Raw genomic sequence first — 14229 nt, forward strand, 5'->3', positions numbered from 1 at the left:
CAAAACAAACAAACAAAAAGTCTTCCCTTTATCTAATCTAAATCTACACTCTTTTAAACTGTTCTTACTAGCCCCTTCAAGTATCAAAACATTACAAATAACATCTCCCCAGCGCCTTTTCTTCTCCAGGCTCTGATGGTCCCATCCAGCAGCCCTGCTCCCTAACAGGCCCATGTCTTTCCTGTCCTAAGAAGTCCAGAGCTGGACTCAGCACTGTAGGTGGGGTCTCACCAGAACAATGGAGGAATCACCTCCCTCACCCTGCTGGCCAAGTTCTGTTGATGCAGACCAGGATGCAGTTGTCTTTCTGAGCTGCAAGTGCACATCTGCTCATGCTCAGTTCAGCACCCCCAATTCCTTCTTGGCAGAGCTAATAGCAGAGCTTCTAGCTATTAATACTAGCCAGTATTAATATCAGGGATTGCCAAACCAGGTGAAGGACCTTGCACTTGGCTCTGTTGAACCTCATGGGGTTCACATAGGTCCATTTCTTGACCTTGTGAAGTGCATTACATTTTCCCCACAGAGTTCTTGCATTCCTAAGGGAAAGATAATTTGAATTTCTCCATGTGGTAACAGAGTTAATTCTACATTAGATGTTATTTGCAAAACTAGAAATTTCAGTCTCTAACAAAAAAAAAAAAATCAGAAAGTGAAGCATAGTGATAATGTCTTTACAAATTAAATTTCAAACAATGATTTTTAATAGATATACCTTTTCTTCTAGTATTACCATCACTGTATTTTTCTTTCCTACAAATGCACGAAGAGTAATAATTCTTGAAACAACTAGATGATATGTTGATTAGAATTCAGTGACTTCTTTCTTTCCCTTTTATGATCTTCAAATATTTGTCAGCAAAGTCACTGTAAGGTCTCAGGAATAATTGCTTTAAAGAAGTCAGTGTTTCTTATTTCTTATATTCTAAGGCTTTCCAAAGGTACCAGGACTCAGAAATATGCTTTCTGTATGTGTGACACCAAAAACTAGATGAAGTACAAACCTAGATCTAAAGACTTTCAGACCTGCTAATGTTGTAAAATGAATTTATCAGCTCAGGCAGTTTCTATTACTCGGAAAAAAAGTATAATTATTTTAACAGAGATCAAGATTTTCTTAGCATTATGTATATTATTAAAGGAGTTAGTTTTAAGCTGATTTGATTTATTTTTTGAGAACACACATTTAGGGAAAATTGAGGTCTCTGTCAAGGAAGCAGGACAGTGAAACAAGAACCTAAGTTCTACTGGTTGAAAGAAATACTTCTGTTAAAAAAATCTATTTTAATATGTCTTATATTTTATTATCACTTCTTTAGATGTTGTAAAATATAAGTATACATGTATAAAATTTACATGTTATCACCAGAATGCTAGCACTTTTTGCACTCAGATGCAATGGCAATGACCACGGTATAAATATGTTCAGAGAATGAATGAGATCTGCTGTCAAAGATACTAAAGGTCATCTTGTAGAAACCACCACTCACAGAGGGGACTAATTTAGGTCAGGCTGTCCATCACCCCAAGGCCATGGTTTCCACAGTGTTGCTGGGCAGCCTGTGTTTGACTGTTCTAATTGTGGTAGGCATCCTTTCTCTAAGGTCTAATAGTAAAACACTGTTAGACCTGAGGTTTTTGCCCCTCATACTTTTGATGGACACCTCTGAGTCTGTTTCCACCTTCAACAGGAAGCATCTTTAGTAGATAATTTTAAACAAAGTAATAAACACTTTTTTGTTTAATGATGTAAATTGGACCGATGAAACATTAATTAAGAAGACAAAATATTTGGTCGATGAAGAAATTAATAAGTCATCATACTGTCTTTTCTTTCTTCTAAGCTGAAGTCAGAGGTTAACCAGAAGTGTGTGGGTGTAGTGCTTGCAGGGCATTATCTCCCTGGAGTGAGGAGTCGTTGTCTGCATCTATCATCAGGTGCATGGTCAGTATCACTATAGAAAATGTAAACGTCAGACAGTCAGACCCTCCATAACAGGAATTCTGTATAAGATGCCTAAGCACTGGTCCTGACAGCCAATGATATGGCACGTGAAAGAGAAGATCCCTCCATGGAGAAGTGTAATTTTATGTTGCAGAGAGAATAAATATTTCTCATTCGTTGGAGATTGCTCTACTACTCTCCCATTATAAGTACATACACTTATAAATTATGTATTTTCCATTTTAAAGGTAGATGTGTTTAATAAAGTGTATTTTAAAAATACATGAACCAAGACAGAAATAACATTCATTGCCCACTTAGCATCATCTGGCATATGTAAACTCAAATGCCTTGTCAAACTAATTTTTCAGACACAAAGTGCTGAGCCTACCAAAGGGAAATCCAAAATTTTAAGGATTTTTTGTTTACTTGTAAGGGGAGCAATGAGAAATGTTTCTCTGCATATGTGATTTGTCATCCATATTTCAATCTCTCTGATACAATCTGTCTCTTATTGATGAGTATTTCTCTCCTAACTTATTACATCAGTATTAGCATGTCTTTCATATATAATCCTTTGAACCATTGCCTATGGCAGTTCAAAGTCCTTGGTCCTATGCAAGTTCTTAATAAAAAGAAATTTTAAAGACAAATGGATTCTAGTGATATAGTACTGATGGGTTACAATTTGGTCAAATTATGATAAGAGACTGAAATGTCTGAGAAAAGCTGAAGAAAAAAGGTCAAAACCCCCTGCAAATAAAAAGCATATGCACCCGCTGTAAGGAAGTGGCAGCGAGGTGGGGTCAGTGTGTTCTCTCATGTAACAAGTAATAGGATGAGAGGAAATGGCCTCAAGTTGCCCCAAGATGGGTTTAGAATAGATATAAGGGAAGATGTCTTCCCTGAAAAGGTTGTCAACACTGGAAGAATTTCCCAGGGAAGTGGTTGAGCCACAAGCCCTAGCAGTATTTAAAAGACATGTTGAGAGACATGCCTTAGCAGTAGACTTTGAAATCCCAGGGTACAGGTTGGACCTAATGATCTTGACCTAAATGATTCTATAAGGCTTTAATATAGATATCAGAAATTCATGATTTCCCACATTTGAGTCTAAAGTCCTGTACATCCGCTCCTGTGGTATGTTAGGCGCGATTTCCGAGCAGCAGCAGCGGCGGCTGCGGGTCCCTCCTGCGGCCACAAAATCACCCCGGGCTGGGGCCCTGCCTCCGCTGGCTTTGTGTGCTGAAGCTCCTCGCACGGCCCGATTTCCCGGGCATTTCCCCCGGGCACAGGGGATCTCCCCGCCGGCAAGGGGGGTCGCTGGCAGCCCGGCCGCGGCAGCTTTCTGTGCCCGCTCGGCTGCCAGGCGGAGCCTGCCCGGGACAGCGCTCCCAGCACGGGCACAGCCGTGCGGCCCTTTGTCACCGCGCGTGTCACACGTGGGGAGGCGTAAAGAAAAATCAGATTGGTCCCCCTTACTGTCTTAGAAAAATGATAACATGTAGAGGAAAAAAAAAAAAATCAGTATTTTAAGGTGTTTTGATATGTTATGCTGTAGCTGTTGAACTGTTGTTCATAGGAATGGGCTGAGATAGGAAATGCAGGTTGTTTTCTTCCCCAAACATAGTCCTGAAGGAGCCTAGCCCTTCCAAACTGAGAGTAAACATAGCAAGTATTCATTGGTCTGCATGACTGAAACTGCAGGTTTCACAGCATCAGAACAAGTCAGTCAAACAAGTCAGTGACAATACCTGGAAAACCTGCAAGATTTATTTTGGTTAGCCTGCTTGTTGAAAGAAAGAAGATTTAAGTTTTACATCTAAAAGCAGAGTCTTGCCATAACCTTTCAATAAATAAATTTACTGCAGACAGCTTTCTTTCAGACACAACTGATTTTACAGATGATCATAAAATGTCTATGAGAGACTGCAGTAATGGAAAATAGAACTGCCTGACAGAACACTGATGCTGTAGTTGTTCATAAATAAGAGTACATGATGAAAATGCTGTGGGGGAAATGACCACCATTACATTCAACTAGGAGAGTGTTACCAGAACTCATCCGTATCCTTCATTTCTCACATGCATCTTATGTTTTTATTCCTTCTAAAAATCTTGGATCCTATCACTTCAGCTTCTAAGTGTCTCCTGTTTTTTCTAAATTAAAGGATTCACCGTTCATATATTTTTAAAATCATATAATGATATTTTGAAAGAAAATTAAGTAATTTGTAAAAAATTGAAAGAAAAAACATTTCTGTTATTTTATTGCAGTACATATGTACATATTGACTGCATTTGTATGAATTGCTTTTGTGCTTTACACTGTCTAATAATAGAAGATATTGGAAGTAAATTATTCAATTTAATGCTTGATGAAATATTTTCTTACTATACATATTCACCAACATAAAAAAGCATCACAAAATGAACTATTTTAACATTTCTGACATGAAATGAGGCACTTTATTACATTTTCATATTAATTTTTATCTACTATAATAATTTTTTATAAAGCATACTGAAACAGTGTAGTGGAAAAGTTATGCTGAACATTAACTCAAGCAAATGACAGAGGAAACAAAATATTTACTATGCTTATACTCCTACCAAGCTTAATTATTGTGTAATTTGAACTACTATATTCAGTAGTAGTTGTAAAATAAATAACTATTTTACATATAATGATACAAAGTATTATATTTTTTTAAAAAATATTCAAAAAATATAGATATATCATAGATATGCAATATCTATGCTATTTCCTTTACAAAACAATTATAAATATGAAGAAAGAAAATCAAACATCTGAAATTTTTGTTGCAAGTGTGGCACTTCCTATTAATCCTTGGTGTATTTTAATAAAAGTTTTTAAATGAGAAAATTCAAAATACTTATGGGCTTAAGGGAATCTCAAGACTCTTTTAGTAAAAAAAAATATGTTCATTTAATCTCTATCTTTTTATTAATCAGCAGAAACAAAGGAAATGGGAAAAACTGTATTGGAGTAAGACAAGGCAAAAATTATCATAGACGGTGATTTTGTTTGGTTTTGATGGATAGATGTCTAGTATACTTTTTGGATTATATTTATGGCTAGATTTTTTTTCTGATTGAAATATCTTTTTTCATTCCACATTTTCAATACATATGACATCCTGGATGCTAAAGATACCTGCTTTTATTTTCCTTGAAAACTGCTGCAGCTTAGTCATTAATGTCAGTGGGAAATGAATCCTCCTTAAGAATAAGTGAAGGAACAAATGATTGTTGATGACTGAGTGGCATTGTGGACTATTGCTTGGTTTTTAAAAGACAATAATTCATTTAACCAAAAATAAGTGGTGGTGAGCTTCTGTTTTATCTTTTATGTTTGTATTTTGTCTAACATTGAACCTCTGGAAACAAAAATGTCATTAAAAAAACTGGGTCAGGAGGAAAATAATAATAAAATAAACAATTCAGACTCAAATATGTCCTGAAATAAGTATTAAACTGCTTAGTCTTTTTTCTGAAGATTATATCCATGCTGTTGCTAAATTGTGCTGTCAGCTTGTGGGAAGCCTGGTCTGCTTGTCTTGAAAACAGGCAGCTGGTAGCTCTCCAAGTTTGCAGGCAATAGATCTATTATAGAATGGAGTTGTAGAAACCCAAGCTTGATACATCTTGATGTGTTATTTCCTGTACTTACTATTGATTCATTTCTACTCAACATGGATTTTCAAATGCATCAAGTGAATTTTCAAGCTTATTTTGACCTAAATCTTGAGAGTGTTTCACCCAGACATACTCATACATTCCTTTATGCTGTTTATTCATCTGTGTCAAGTTCTTCCAAACAGTGGTAGAGGGAATTGTTTTATTTTCTGTAGTTTTTAAATATCTTCAGATACCAGAAGGCTGGACTTCACTTGTGCAAGACAAATTACACAGTGTCTTACTCCCCTTCTTTTGACAGACCTTCATTTCAATGTTATGTCATTATGATTAATATATTGTCCTTACATCTTTCTAGTAGGTACCTGAAAAGCAAAAGATATACCTTAGCAATTTTTAACCACTGTAATATGTTGTAACCACTACATATAATACCTTACTTCCAAAGGAATCCAGGTAGTTTTACATGATGTGTTTTGTTTAATTGGGTTATCTTAGTGTACATATTTTAAGGTACCATAAAAATGTATTAGAAAGTAATTTTTCTATATGTATTTCTGTAGATCAATCAGAAACATTGCTGCATTTTATTTTTGCAGCTTTAGAATACTGTTTAGTCATAACAAGAGGTTTCTTCAGCAAAAATGCAGATAAAAATGTCAGGGGAGGAGGGAAGAAAAAGAGAAAACATATTCCACAAATATTTAGAATGACCACAAACTAAGTGAAAAACAATACACATTCTAAAGTGCAGGTATGGTATGTGTCCTGTACTAATTAATATTGATAATCATGGAATTCAATATTTCCCTAACAGAATTAGGAAGTAATTTATTTCCTTACTCAACTTTTTTCATCATATAAATCAAATATGGAATTATATTTTTAAGTTAATATATAAGTATACCTGCATAATTTACAGTAAAAAATCCTTTCAAGTCAGTAGATTAGATATCTAAGCTTTAAGAATTTTTTTTCCACTTTAGCAAGTTATGACCTTATTTAATACTAAAAGAGGGAAAAAGCCTTCTGAAAAAATGCATAAAAGCTAAATAAGCAAATAATTAATAAAATACAGTGGTGAAACATGCATTTTCCTGGTAAATCGGTATACAAGCTTTTAAAGGAATCTTTGATCTGATCAAAAGAGGTAGGCGTTTCTTATATTTCTCTTGAAATTCTCAAATGACAGGAAGGGCAATTAGGGAAGCTGGATGATTTATTGCTTCAGGGGTGTAATAGACAAAATTGTTTTAACAAAATTAAAAGCATGAAACTTAAATCAAATACCTAGCTGAGGCAGCTAGAACCAATACTTGCCCATTTTGAACTGCATTAAAAGGCTGATGAGAAATAAATAATTACAATACATACTGCAACTGTCTTCCTTTAGTTCATAAAATAATTGTGACTTTCTATCTAAATATATGCTTTTTGCAGAAAGAATATTAAGACAGGTTCATATATATGAACATTTATTAGCAGAATGTGTAGTTGATGGCATACCTGAACTATAATTATGAAGGTTACCTTGGAGTAACTGAAGTAGAGAAAATGAGAGAGAGAGAGAGGGAGAGAGACAGGAGTTAGGGGGGAAAATGCCCACAGGAAATGGTAAAGCATTTATATGAAACAGGAAACATGGATACATATCCTCCCCTGTGGGGTTCCCCCAAATGAAGGAAGTGTCAATGAGGAGGATGATTTTCAGCATGCTTTTTTCTTAGTATTACTCTTTGAGTGAGATCTGCTCAAGCTCCCCATTGATTCCTGTTCCTGATGACATTGTAACTTATTGGAAAAAAATATTTTATATTTATTGGCTATTAAGTCTCTGTTGACACATACTATCAGATATTTGTAATGAACTTCAGTGTCTACTGTTCACTTTCTTTGTGCACTATGCTTGGGTTTCTAGAGTAAAAAGTAAAATCTGCAAAACAAAAATGGAAGTGTTAGCGACAGCATAGAGAATCATGTAATAGTTTGAGTTAAAAGGGACCTCTAAGAGCATTGAGTTCCAAGCCCTCTGCAATGGGCAGGGACGCCTCCCACTAGACCAGGTTGCTCGATATGGAGCAGATGCAGTGATGGTTTCAGTTCTGTGACACCTAAGAAATATTCAGTAAGTAGAAGCTGAAATTTTAGTAGCTTGAATTTATGCTCCTCTGAACACAACAGCCAAAGAGATGACAGTATCTCCTAATGGGATCATCTTTTCTAATGCACACAGGTGGATAATCAAAAAGGATCTTAGGAATACTATATTAAGCATATGCTCATTACCAAATAAAATATATTGTGATACTTGGGATTTTTTTTCTCTCCCTTGAACTTAAAAAAAAAAATAAATCTGTAAGATGTGAAAACAATGTTTATTGTAAGAGGACATGGTATAGTAGTTTTTCAGATAATAAAGTGTTCCTCCTTTTCAGTCAATACTTGTATTTTAAATGTAAAAATATTAATGCCAAAGTGATAAAAAAGAAGAATGGTAGAAAGAAAATATAGATTAATGAGAAAACTGTGAAGACACAAGTAAAATAAAAAAAATAAGAATTAATTAATAGAATAATAAAAGAAAACAAGTTTTCAGTAAAATGAATTAAACTCCCAGAAGGACCAGCCTTTTGCTTCTTTCATGATGCCTAAATGAGAGGAGAACATTTTAAATAGAAAAATCCCTAGTTAATGTCATATTGGCAACTTGAGTCTAGAACAAGATGTTCAAAACAGCTGTTAAATGATTTGCATTCTGCCAGGGTGAAGTGTATCAGTAACTACAGAAAGCACATTTAGTCCTCAGGAATCCATGTCAAAATAGCACTGAGCATTTGAGTCAGTATTATCTCAAATGTGAAAAATTAGGTGTAAGACAAACAATATACACAGCTAAGTAGAGCTGTAGGGAAGTAGCCTGAGTAACCCAGCCATCATTCAAGTTCTCTGTTGCAAAGCACTTTGAACAAAAACAGGTCGGTTGCACATGCAAGTGTTCTGTAGACATTTGCCTCTATAAAACAATTCCAGAAGTTTATTAACTACTTGAGGAAGAGACTGTTTTTAAAAATGGTATTTTTAGAACACATACTACCAGTCTACCAGTCTCAGCAAACAGAGGGTTTCCTCAGTATTTGTAAATAATTGGGGTAGCAATCATAACAGGAAAGTGAGTTTTGTAGGTTTTTAAAAATAAACATGGCACAACACTCAAGACAATTTTTTTAATTCACCTATGACAATTGCTGTACTGATTTCTCATAAGGTGAAAAATCAAGACAATAAAAGTCTATTTGTGGAAAAGATATATACAGCCAAAATTGAAAGAATTATAGCATACTTTCTTAATTTTGTTCACATACTGATTATGCAAGCAAATCATCAATTGTCCCTTTACATATAATAATCATACATGCTTCAGTTATGGAGGAGATAACAGATGACAAATAGACTCTCATGGTGCATCTTAACGTTTGTCTTATTTAATTCAGATTGCTTCTGTTTTCTGCATACCGATGTTAAAAACATCAGTATTCTTTCAGTATCTGACATATAATGCTTTAGAAATTTGATTGTCCTGCACTATTAATGGAGAAAGCAGATGATCTTACAACAGTTTTTAAAAACCTTTCTTACCTAAGAACATAGTTGTTCAAATTAGTATAAATTATGTTCTTTGAAATACCAGAACTGAAATCAGTGTTATTGCTACTGAGCTTTTGAATTCAAAGGCATCTTTTCACTGTCTTTAATCTTCTATTTGAAAACACTAATTCTAGGTCCCTAAAGGGACATTTGTATTTTATTTTATGCTATAGGCATTTCAAATTATTGAATAGTAGTTTTGATCTGACTTTCTGATAAGGTTAAAACACAGCTGATACAAAAGAACAAAGTACTTTGTATCCTGTTACATTCTATTAAGTCTAATTGTCTCATAAAACTGAAAATTGCATTTCAGCTAATGCTCCCTGGTATGCAGATGAGTTTAAGTACAGTGTAATGATAACAAAATGAGGACGTTTTACAAGTAATGTTCATTCATTCATTTTTTGGTACTTGATAGACACAGCTTTCCCAATTTTTTTAAGCTATCTTTCTGTATTCATATGATCTGAAATAATTTAAAAATACTTAAATTGAGTTCAGAAAGAATTTTAAAAAATTGTAGATAACCTTTATTTGTTATTTTAAAATGTATATATTAACAAAACACAAATGAAATCAATGACATGGACACTTGAAATAACTTACAAAGAATTACAAATTTGTTTAATCAGTAGCACTAAAATTCTATATATTTTTCCCTCCGAATACTTAACAATACCTCATGGAAAGTGGTAACAGGATTGCAAACTCAGATATTTGTCATTTATTAATTTATTTAGGATGCTAAACCATTCCACCATAATAGAGTTGGCCCTAGATTACAAGTCTTATAATTCAAATGTTTGATGTGCTACAAACTTCGGCAGGCTTTATGAAATGCCACAGCTAGCATTTATCTTTTCTCCCATCATTACTAATCTGTTAAATAAGTTCAAATTAATGATATATGTGGTAAATGTTTAAAATCAGTTAGTTTTTCACAGAAGCCATGATCAAAAGTTTACTTGAGATATCTGAATACAGGTGGAATGCCTTATAAAACATCTACAATTTCAGTTTAGCAATGAAGCCAGACTCTTAGTCTATAATTATTCAACCATTGCCATAGTAACAAACGAATCTTTTTAACACAGGGTCACTGTTTCATTGCAATTTTATCAGAAGTTGGACATGAAGAGAGTGAAAGCACTTATCTATCAAGAAAGCAACAAATTTGAACAATAATAGGAAAACAGAAAATAAAGAAGTATTGTAACTTAACAGTGACTGTTAATTGTTTAAGTCAACCCCAGTAGGCAGCTAAGCACCACAGAGCTGCTTGAACACTTGCTTAAGCTTATTAAAGCAAAAGCTGCATGCAGAAGGAAAGCAAGGTAAGGAATTAGTTCACTGCTTCCTATTGCAGGCAGATTTTTTAAGGGAAGCAGGGTTTCCTCATGCCTAGCAGTGACTTGGGAAGACAAACACTATAACTCTGGACACAAATGGACACAAATACCTGTGAGTTATCCCTGTGCCCATGCAGACTTATCCACAGGTCCTAGTCCCTTTAACTCGAGTTCTGATTCAAGTTCTAGCCTGTCCAGTACAGGAGCAGAGGAAGAGCAAAAATGCTCTGTCCATCTGCTAACCAAGGCAGATTGTTGTTGCTGTTATCAAAATATTTGCTGGCATAGCACAGTAAGATGATAAGCAATACACAAAATAGTGAAAGCAGCCTCTAACAAGCACTAGACTTTTATATACAATAAGGCAAGCAAGCCCTATGGCAAGTACAGGAGACTAGCAGGTAATAGCTGAACAGTTACAGCAGCAATAAATTCAGTCCATCACACTGGAATCTGTCCTTATCACAAACCCTTCAAGACTCACCCTGGGTTCCCTAAAGGACTGTTGTAGCTTAACTCCAGTAGGCAGCTCAGCACCACACAGCAACTTGCTCTCTTCCCGCACAATGCAATGGGGAAAAGAATTAGAATGGTGAAGGCTGAGATAAGGACAGTTTAAAGGATTAAGCAAAAACTGTACATGAAAGCAAACCAAAAAAAGGAATTAATGCACTCTTACCATTGCTAGGCAGATGATCAGCCATTTCAAGGAATGTGGAACTCACCACACTGTAGCATAGCAGGGACAAACAGTTTTGGGCAATCAGATGTTGTATTCAGAACATCACCTCCTTCCTCCTTTTCTCCCCCATCTTTTATTGCTGAGAATGACATAATATGGTATGGGGTATCCCTTAGGTCAACTTAGGTCAGCTGTTCCAGCGATGTCTCCTCTCACTTTCTCCTGCATCCCCAGACTACTCCTTGGCTGGGCACATGAGAGGATGAAAAGTCCTTGACTTAAAGTCAGCACTGTTCAACAACAATGAAAACACCAGTGTGTTTTCAACACTGTCTTGGTCACAGATCAAAAAACACAGCACCATACAATCTGCAAGGAATAAAATTCACTCTATTCTAGCCCAAGCAGTAAAAATAATTTATTAACCTTCTGTAGTTAGTACATGCTAATTTTTGATACCACAACATATGAAATCATTCATTAACATAGATTATAAAATAATACTAGATTTGTATTTGAAATATCATGTAAAATTAATTGCATAAAGTTGTTCAAATTCCTTTTAAGGGCTTGGTGTCTTGAAGAGTAATAGCTATTTGTATGATCTTCATAGCAGACTGGGAAGCTGGATTGTATTCCTGCAGTAAACATGGTTCAGAAAAGTTAAACTATGTATTAAACTTGAATTATTTTGAACATTTCTGTACACATATCTTTGGAGTAATTTTTTGATTGTAAATGAATTGTAATGGATAATTCAACTAATGTAAATGAGGTTTAGAAATTTAATATAGTATACACAAGAGTTAAATAAGAGATTCTACATATTATCTTGGCTTTTTTCTATTTTTTCTATTTTTTTCTTCTCAGGGTTTGATAGATACAGTGGCTTTCAGCTGGCATCTTATGCTGAAATTTCTCCTTAGACAGAAGAAAAGCTTTGTTATACATTCTTACAAAACATTATGAGAAGAATGGATATTTTAAGTACCAATGCATCAATGTAAATAATAGTGTTTGTGAAAACTGCAATACAGTAAGGCTCCAAGTACCAGTCAAAGTGGCAGTTCTGGAGTATTCTAATGTAATCTTTTCAACTATACTTGAAACAGTACATGGAGTGATAACAGATACACCATGTATAGTTAAATTGCTAACATGAACCATTGACACCAAAAGCTAATTCACAGAAGATAGTTTTAAAATATTTTCCCAGCGAAATCTCTAACTTGTATTTTATACTGTGTTTTACAACACAGAGAAAGAGAATGGAAATTGAATCTATTACAGTATGGAAAGGGCAAAAAGAATGAGATTCACATTTTAGGTCTTAAAATTGTGGAATTATAGAATGGTTTTGGGTTGACAAGGACCTTTAAAAACCACATAGCTCCAAACTCCTGCCATTGGCAGGGACACTTTCCACTGGATCAAATTTTTCAAAGCCCCATCCAGATTGGCCTAGAACATTTCTAATGATGGGGAATTCACAGCTTCTCTTGGCAACCTGTTCCAGTGCCTGACAAAGCTTTTAGCTGTAATCTGTTAGCTTTTGTCCTATCACAGGTAGCCATCATTAAAAGAAAAAAAAAAAATCATCTTTCTAGTATTCACCTTTAAATATTGAAAGGCCAAAATAAAGTCTCCATTCCCACCTTTTCTGTTCCATGCTAAACAATCCCAAATCTCTCGACCTTTTCCTCACAGGAGAGGTATTTAATCATTCTCATTATTTTCATGACCTGACTATGGATCCACTTTAACAGATCCATGTTTTTATGTCCTGGGTGCTCCAAAGTTGGATGCAGCACTCAAGGTGGCACCTCACCAGAGTAGAGTATAGGGAAAGAGCTTCATACCTCAACTGGCTGGCACAGTTCTTTTGGTGAGCTAAGGATATAATTGTCTTTCTGTCCCTCAAATGTACCTTGTCAGCTGACATGTAATTTTTCATCTACCAATATCCCAACTCCTTTTTCAGCATGCCTAGTCCTAATCCATCCATCCCCCAGTCTGTCGTGATATTGAGGATTTGCCCAATCCAGAAAAGGGTCTTGCACTTTGCCTTGTTAAACTTCATGAGGTTCACATTATACCACACCTCAAGTCTGTCAAGGTTCCTTCTGGATTGCATCCCTTCTTCTAGTGTATCAACTGCATCACTCAGTGTCATCCAACCACTTACTGAGGCTGTATTTAATCCCTTTATGTCACTGATGAATGTATTCAAAAGTATCAGTCCTGACACAAAACCCTGAGGGACTTTACTTCCTATTGATCTCCATTTGGACATAGAGCCGGGAACTGCAACATTGGATGCAGCCATTCAGCCTAAATTTCATTTAGAAATTCATCCATCAAACCAAGAGCAGCAATGATTTTGACTGTGTCAAAGCCTTACCAAAGTCAAGATCAAGAAATATTCTTGTGATGTTTTCTATTCTATTCCATTTTGTTCTAACTCTTCTATTTCTTTGTGCCTTTCTTGTAAATTGGAACAATGTTGACTAGTTTTGAATCAGTGGGGATGTTCCCAGCCTCCTACAACCATTGGTAAATGATCAAGAGATCTGCCATAACACTAGGTCATTCAGTACTTTGGCATGAAATCCACAAGGCCCATGGACTTAAGATATTAAACTAATTCATATTGCCTGTAGTAGCACTAAAATTAAGAGAAATCATGGTGAACTCTGAGAAATTCTCCGCTTTTGCTTTCCCTCACTGCCGAGGCAGAGTTGGAAAGCATTCCCTGCAGTAGCTTGCTCATTGGTCATGTGTTTCATGATGTAAAGGGAAACAAAAAAAACTGCTCACCATGAATTGACCAATGCACAGCCAGTCCCTGAAGCATGTCCACCCTGCCAACGTCTCTGCTAGACTTATTGCTCAGCATGGTGTCATATGATATGGAATACCGCTTGGGTCAGTTGGGGTCAGCTGTA

At 35.4% G+C, this 14229-nt stretch overlaps 1 long non-coding RNA gene across 1 annotated transcript; it reads right to left on the reverse strand.

Annotated features, from left to right (window-relative positions):
- Positions 1-4470: 4470 nt before the first annotated feature.
- LOC135300056 (uncharacterized) lies at positions 4471-11527 on the reverse strand. Its single transcript, XR_010361927.1, has 3 exons — positions 11282-11527; positions 11087-11157; positions 4471-5970 (listed from the first exon to the last, which is right to left on the reverse strand). It is a non-coding gene; the product is annotated as an uncharacterized LOC135300056 (long non-coding RNA).
- Between the last annotated feature and the right edge of the window lie 2702 nt (positions 11528-14229).

The sequence above is a fragment of the Passer domesticus genome, chromosome 4, assembly GCF_036417665.1.
Source record: "Passer domesticus isolate bPasDom1 chromosome 4, bPasDom1.hap1, whole genome shotgun sequence".
NCBI classification, from domain to species: domain Eukaryota; kingdom Metazoa; phylum Chordata; class Aves; order Passeriformes; family Passeridae; genus Passer; species Passer domesticus.